The sequence below is a fragment of the Montipora capricornis genome, chromosome 1 (genome assembly GCF_036669925.1).
Source record: "Montipora capricornis isolate CH-2021 chromosome 1, ASM3666992v2, whole genome shotgun sequence".
Taxonomy (NCBI): domain Eukaryota; kingdom Metazoa; phylum Cnidaria; class Anthozoa; order Scleractinia; family Acroporidae; genus Montipora; species Montipora capricornis.
This window is the reverse complement of record NC_090883.1, coordinates 4,253,673-4,259,571: the sequence shown is the minus strand read 5'-3', so window position 1 is coordinate 4,259,571 and position 5,899 is coordinate 4,253,673. Positions and strand designations below refer to the sequence as shown.

Sequence of the window (5,899 nt, the reverse complement as noted above, 5' to 3'; positions counted from 1 at the left end):
CCCTAAGAATGAAATTCTGCCAGAGACTTGTCAGTGGTGTTTACGCGGGACAAAAGGTGCCCGCCGACTGACCGCCAAAATGGCTGGAAATATGATACGTTTAACCCTCTCAAAAGCTGAGTACAAGGCTTCAGTCTATTTAAGTTCCTTTATTTATGTTCTTGGTTGGGAGATTCAATATGCCAAGGAGTAGTTTGAAGGCGCTAACAGCTTTGATTGTGCTTTTGAAATGATGGCTGGACAAAAAATGCAAACTGTCAGTCGAAGGTGTTCAAGATACAAATATTTTAAGCAAGAAACAATACATTGTAGATGTTTCAGCTGGCCAAACTAGCCTTCTCCAGGTACAAAGAGGGTCTACATTGGATTGCTTCTATGTACATTACTATACACTGTATCTATAGTAAATGCATGTTTGACGTTCTGTAAATAACAAACTGAAATCTAATGTTTCTTCGCAGATATTTAGACAGTGAGATCAATTGTCCTGCCTTTAGAAATTAGAAAAGTTTCCCCAGGCTTACGCATCGACTCTCTGCCATACATGACTGTAAGGACAGGGCAGCTTTTTTACATGTAATTTCAAAAGACAAGACAACAATAATTTTTTGAGCCCAACATTCTCTACATCCGCAATGAAACATAACAGATTTCAGTTGATTATAAGTATTTTGCAGCCTCTTCTGTTATTTTTCTGTTACCAATTTAGTTTTTGAATCCGAATTAGTTGAAATTACCATATTTTCATCACATTTTTTTCCAGTATGATACATCAATATGCATTTACATGTACTATGCATTTACAGACCAGCTTTTTTTTTTAATTTAAGCGATATACCGGTAGCTACAGCACAAGAAATTATTGCTTTCTCTGAGAGCATAAATCAGCAGTTAGCGGCCTTAGTGGTTCCCAATGCGTTGTTGTCAACTGCAAAAACATTTTAAGAGGATGCTGTTATTTTCAGACGATGGAAAAGAAAAAAATCACCCATATCATCCTACATTACCGTATTTACCTGTATATAAGTCGACCTTTTATGGCCTCAAAAGAAACTCCAAACATCGCCCTCGACTTATACATGGGTCAAAGATTTTGAGCCAAGTTCCAGCTAAGTAATTTATTCAAAATTAACATAATGTTGTCTTGGGCACGACGAACGCGATAAAAGCAGAAAAAAGACTTCAAAATGAGTGTAAGCAATTCCAGTTGAAATGAAAAAGGATTTGTCCAACTCTAATGTTGAAGATACTCACAAGCACAAATACGAAACAGACACTGGAAATTTGCGTGCAAGCATCGTCACTTGTGTTGCGTGAAAATGCTGGTTGGTAATGACTATTTTTTATTCTTCATACAAACCTGGCTGATTTAAATGCTTTTGCAAACTTCGTATTGTTTGGTTTATGAGTTTTGTTTTGTCTGACATGTGAGAAATTACAATGTATATGTCAAGACCAATTAAACCTAGCACATTTTCGCATCGTCCGCAAGTTATTTTCAAAGATTGACTCCTGCTTCTGTGATGTTGTGCTTATCCTCTAAGGCCCTTTATCCTTGAACAACGAAACAGGTTAGTTTGAGGTTTACATGTTCGATTTTCTGAGAACTTTTTCGAAACTCAAGGACAAAATGCCCGCATATACAACAACTGCTGAACCACAAAACTATTAAGCGCTTGAGGCCCTGACTTTTTTATGTATCCACATTTCCAGAAATTGAAGAATACAAGATTAGTGTCCCATGAACATTTAACAAAGAAATTAAGAAATTGCTTTTTTTGCCATCAAAAATGGGGGGTCAACTTATACACGGGTAAATACGGTATGTATCGGATTATCGTTTTAAGGTACATGTAGATTGAAAACAATTGCTGGAAATCTGTGATCACAATCGTTAAAAATTTCATACCTTTGATAAATTCAAAATTTCAACAAACCCAAACAAAGCATTTACGCAAATTCTGATCGTGTGAAATTTTTTCTTTCAAAATGTATCCTGCATTTTTCTGCTGGGTCACGTGACTTCACCAAATATGGCCAATGTTGATTAAGTGAGAGTGTTCAACAATAAACCACCTATGGCCAAGCAGGTTGTCTATTGCTGCTCTAGAACCTGAGAAATGGCCTATGGAAGTTTAGATAGCAAAAGGGCCTGCAGTTAAGAAGGATCTCCCTTTAGTGCAGATGACACAAATTTTCTATAAACTTGTTTGAAAGAACTTTCAAAATGATGAGGAACCACATTTATTTTATTGTGATAGCTCTCTTGGTTGCCAAGTTATTCAAGATTTTGATTTATGCAAATTAGAGGACTTGTGACATCACATACACGTAGTGGACACAAAATGATGTAAAATGACAAAAAAAGGAGCATCTGAAGATTTTTTCTGTATAGAACTGAAACTTTTTACGGTTGTGTTATACTCATACCAAAATTCAAAAACATGGCCCACTGTGACATTTCCATGGCAACAAAATGGGCTCCAGGCCCTCTTCAAAGGGTGAGATCAGAGTTTCCCTCCCCAATAAATGTTATTTGCTCTTGATGTTCATTCAGTGTGTGTGAGCGAATATGGACATTACACAGCACAAGCACAAGGAAGTCTGTTAGAGTCTGGAGCAATAAAGAAGGCATTCTTCATTTTGGGAAGGTAGAGGTCTCTGCTATAGCGTATGTTGCTATAGCAGGGCTGCAAATAACAGCCGGTCAACGGACAATGTCCGGTCAAAAATAGGTTTTGTCCGGTCAAATCCTTCGATGGCCGGACAATTTGTCCAGTCGTTTACGCTGGTAGGGAAAAAATTTAGAGTTTCAAGTTTTAAATATTTAAAGGTTCAATATTATTGGCGTTTGTGAAAAAGGAGGGGAAAAGACGGATACTGAACTACCAGACCAAGAACTTTTAATAAATGATTCGTAGTAGTCATACAATTTCCTGCTGTTGTTACAAATTTTCGCTTTGTCATTCACCAAGTCGTCACTGCAAATTGGCGGGTCTTACAGATGTGTACCGGTCATGAGTGTGAATTACTTTATTATTAGTCAGTGTGAGTTTTGTAAACATGATGTGAGAAAGACAGCAAAACCTCTCAGTGTCGGTACAAGGGTCATGGCACCCTTTGTCTTCAAAATAACAAGAACAAGAAAGCAAGTTTAGATTCATTTGTCTACTTGTCGACATTTTCGTGTGAATCACTTAAGCTATAAATACCGCGATTAACTAATCAACATTCTATTTTCCAGGGAAACAAATCTTTTTAGCAGTAAATTCACATATGACAACATGTAAACTTTACCTGGCCTATATACGCAATTCATCTCAAACGACTGACCGCAGATTTCATTGTGTTACGTGTCACGCATGATGCGTGGGTTGTTAATATAAAATATTTGGAAACTTCTTCTCAAACTTTACTGAAGCAAAAATGCAGTAACTTTAGATTAAAAAGGCTCAAAGGGAAGAAATCAATCATCACTTCTGGCATGCCCCTAATAAAAGCTTGGTTACCAAGAAGCTTTTCAGTGATGGTAATCTAGATATGAATTGGATTTACGGACGTCGTACTTCGCAAGGATTAGGTAATGTTTTCCCCATGGAGTATAGACTCTAAATTGACGAAAAGTAGCAAAATTAGGCTGTCGTTCTAGTATTCTAAATGGAAAAAGAGAGTTGTCTGTTAGTATCATTTCCCCAGTCCCTTTCAATAAGATACATGTATAGCAGTGAAACATTTTAAGATTTACCCTTATTCATGAAATTCCGAGATAAAATTGAGTCAAATCAGCAGACATGGATTCTACTTGTTACTTGTTGGAAATGCACATCAGTTAGCTTGTATTATGATGAAAATCAACTAGATTGCAAGCCTCAGTCAATTTCATCAACTTTATAACTAACCGTGTATAAGACGTAGAACCCAAGTAGTATGCACAAATGTAATAGTCTGATTTTGCTGTACCATGCATTCCACTTTTCCTGCATTGAGATCAATGCTCATGTACAATAAATGCTTTGAAAATGTACTTGTTTCACATTTAAACATCATGTGAAGGGGAGAGGGGGCACTTTTATAGCAACAAGACGTACTCGATGTTTGTCTGGCCAAAAATGGGATATGTCTGATCAAAAATACGTTTGAGCGGACAATTTGACCGGCGCCCGCCGGGAAATTATTTGAAGCTCTGTATAGCGACATCATAATCACTATCACAATGTGTAGTTCTGGCAGCACATCAACCCTGCAGACTTCGTATTTGGAAAGATATTCCATATTTTGTGATTTTACATAATTTTGTGTCCACTATGTGACGTCACAAGTCCTCTAATTTGCATAAATCAAAATCTTGAATAACTTGGCAACCAAGAGTACTATCACAATAAAATAAATGCAGTTCTTCATCACTTTGAAAGCTCTTTTTGAACAAACTAATTAAAAGAATTGTTTCACAAGCACTTTAAGCTTTTCATCTACAGTATGATAACCAATGTACATGCACCCGGCCCTTAGGTCTAGTTTGGATGGACATCTACCAAGAAAATAATTTACTATACTGTAAGATGTTCCTGCAGGAAAACGCACAAGCAGTTTGCTACAAAAGATTTGGAACATGTGAAAACACACAACATTTAATGGAAAAGAAGAAAGCATGAAGGGGGCTTTCTTTCATGTGTTCTTCAAAAGTAATCATGCGATAAGTGTTTCTTACAGTTTCTAAAGAGCAACTGCCAAAAGGCTAAAGAGCAAAATAATAATATGGACTAAGGCTCTCAATATCAGTAATAAAATGTCTAATAGAATCTTCTCAGCAAGGAGGTTATGATTAAAATGTTAAAACACTAGAAGGAAGTTCACTGTTTTTCCACATGAACTTTGACTTTTCCCATGAACATCCCCCAATACAAGTACATACCAGTAAACAACATCAAATATTTGACAAAGGATTTGCAAAGCTACAGTTTTGCTTTCATCAACAGTTTCATCATCTTCTGATATTCCTTCCTTGCAGACAACTCACAGCAACCTTGGAAAATGGAACATTTACTTAATATTTACTTGGCTTTGCCTACACCCTGCCACACTTCAAGTCATCATCAAGAACCTTGACCCAATCTTTCAACATCAAATTGTGAAAATCTATGATTACATGTATGCTGTACCTTTCCCCACACAGTTTTCAAAAATGAGGTCAGAAAAGATGACTCATTAATTTTGTTCTTAGATTAAATTTGTAAAACACAAAGAAAAAAATCCCTCTTCAAACTCTGCTGTGTTCTTTTGTCTACTGAATTCAAGAAATCAGCGAGGGAAATTACCAGATGGTGTTGAAGGAAATAGATAGTGAATGAACAGGTCAATACTGTCAGAACTGAAGGTGCTGTATTCCTTTTGTCACTGATAAAACGTTAATTAAAGTCCCTACAAAACATCTGAAGTTGTTGTTGCTACTGCTAAGATGAGAGTGTTAAATACATAAACATGTGTACAGAAGCCTGTAGGGGGCATGCAAGATAATCCTAGCTGGATTTAAAAAAAATGTGAATGCGAGATAACAAACTAGAAAATGCGAGATAGAAAATGCAAGATAAAAAACTAGAAAAAGCGAGATTGAAAATACTACATACATGTAACAAACTAGAAAATGCAAGGTAGAAAATGCAACATAAACTACATTTGTAGAAAATGCGAGATAAATAAATTTGAAGGTTTCCTGGGAATCGAGCAGTGGGGAACAGGGAATCCCTACAATAGTAATTTTGTCGAAATGAGAATAAAGGAGGCCAGTGGAAATTTTAGTGACATTTTAGTGATTTGAGGTTTAATAGCCGCTTACACGTGCAATAAACATATCATCAGCAGCAAACCTTCCAAATGCGTACTTTTTGACCTAGGACATAAA

General features: G+C 36.4%; 1 long non-coding RNA gene across 2 annotated transcripts in view; it reads right to left on the bottom strand.

Annotated features, from left to right (window-relative positions):
* Positions 1 to 4,614: 4,614 nt before the first annotated feature.
* LOC138043181 (uncharacterized) overlaps positions 4,615 to 5,899 on the bottom strand; it is an 11,637-nt gene continuing 10,352 nt past the window's right edge. For both annotated transcript variants that reach the window (XR_011131205.1, XR_011131210.1), the window contains exon 3: positions 4,615 to 5,023. This is a non-coding gene — a long non-coding RNA (uncharacterized lncRNA). The remainder of the gene's footprint in view (positions 5,024 to 5,899) is intronic.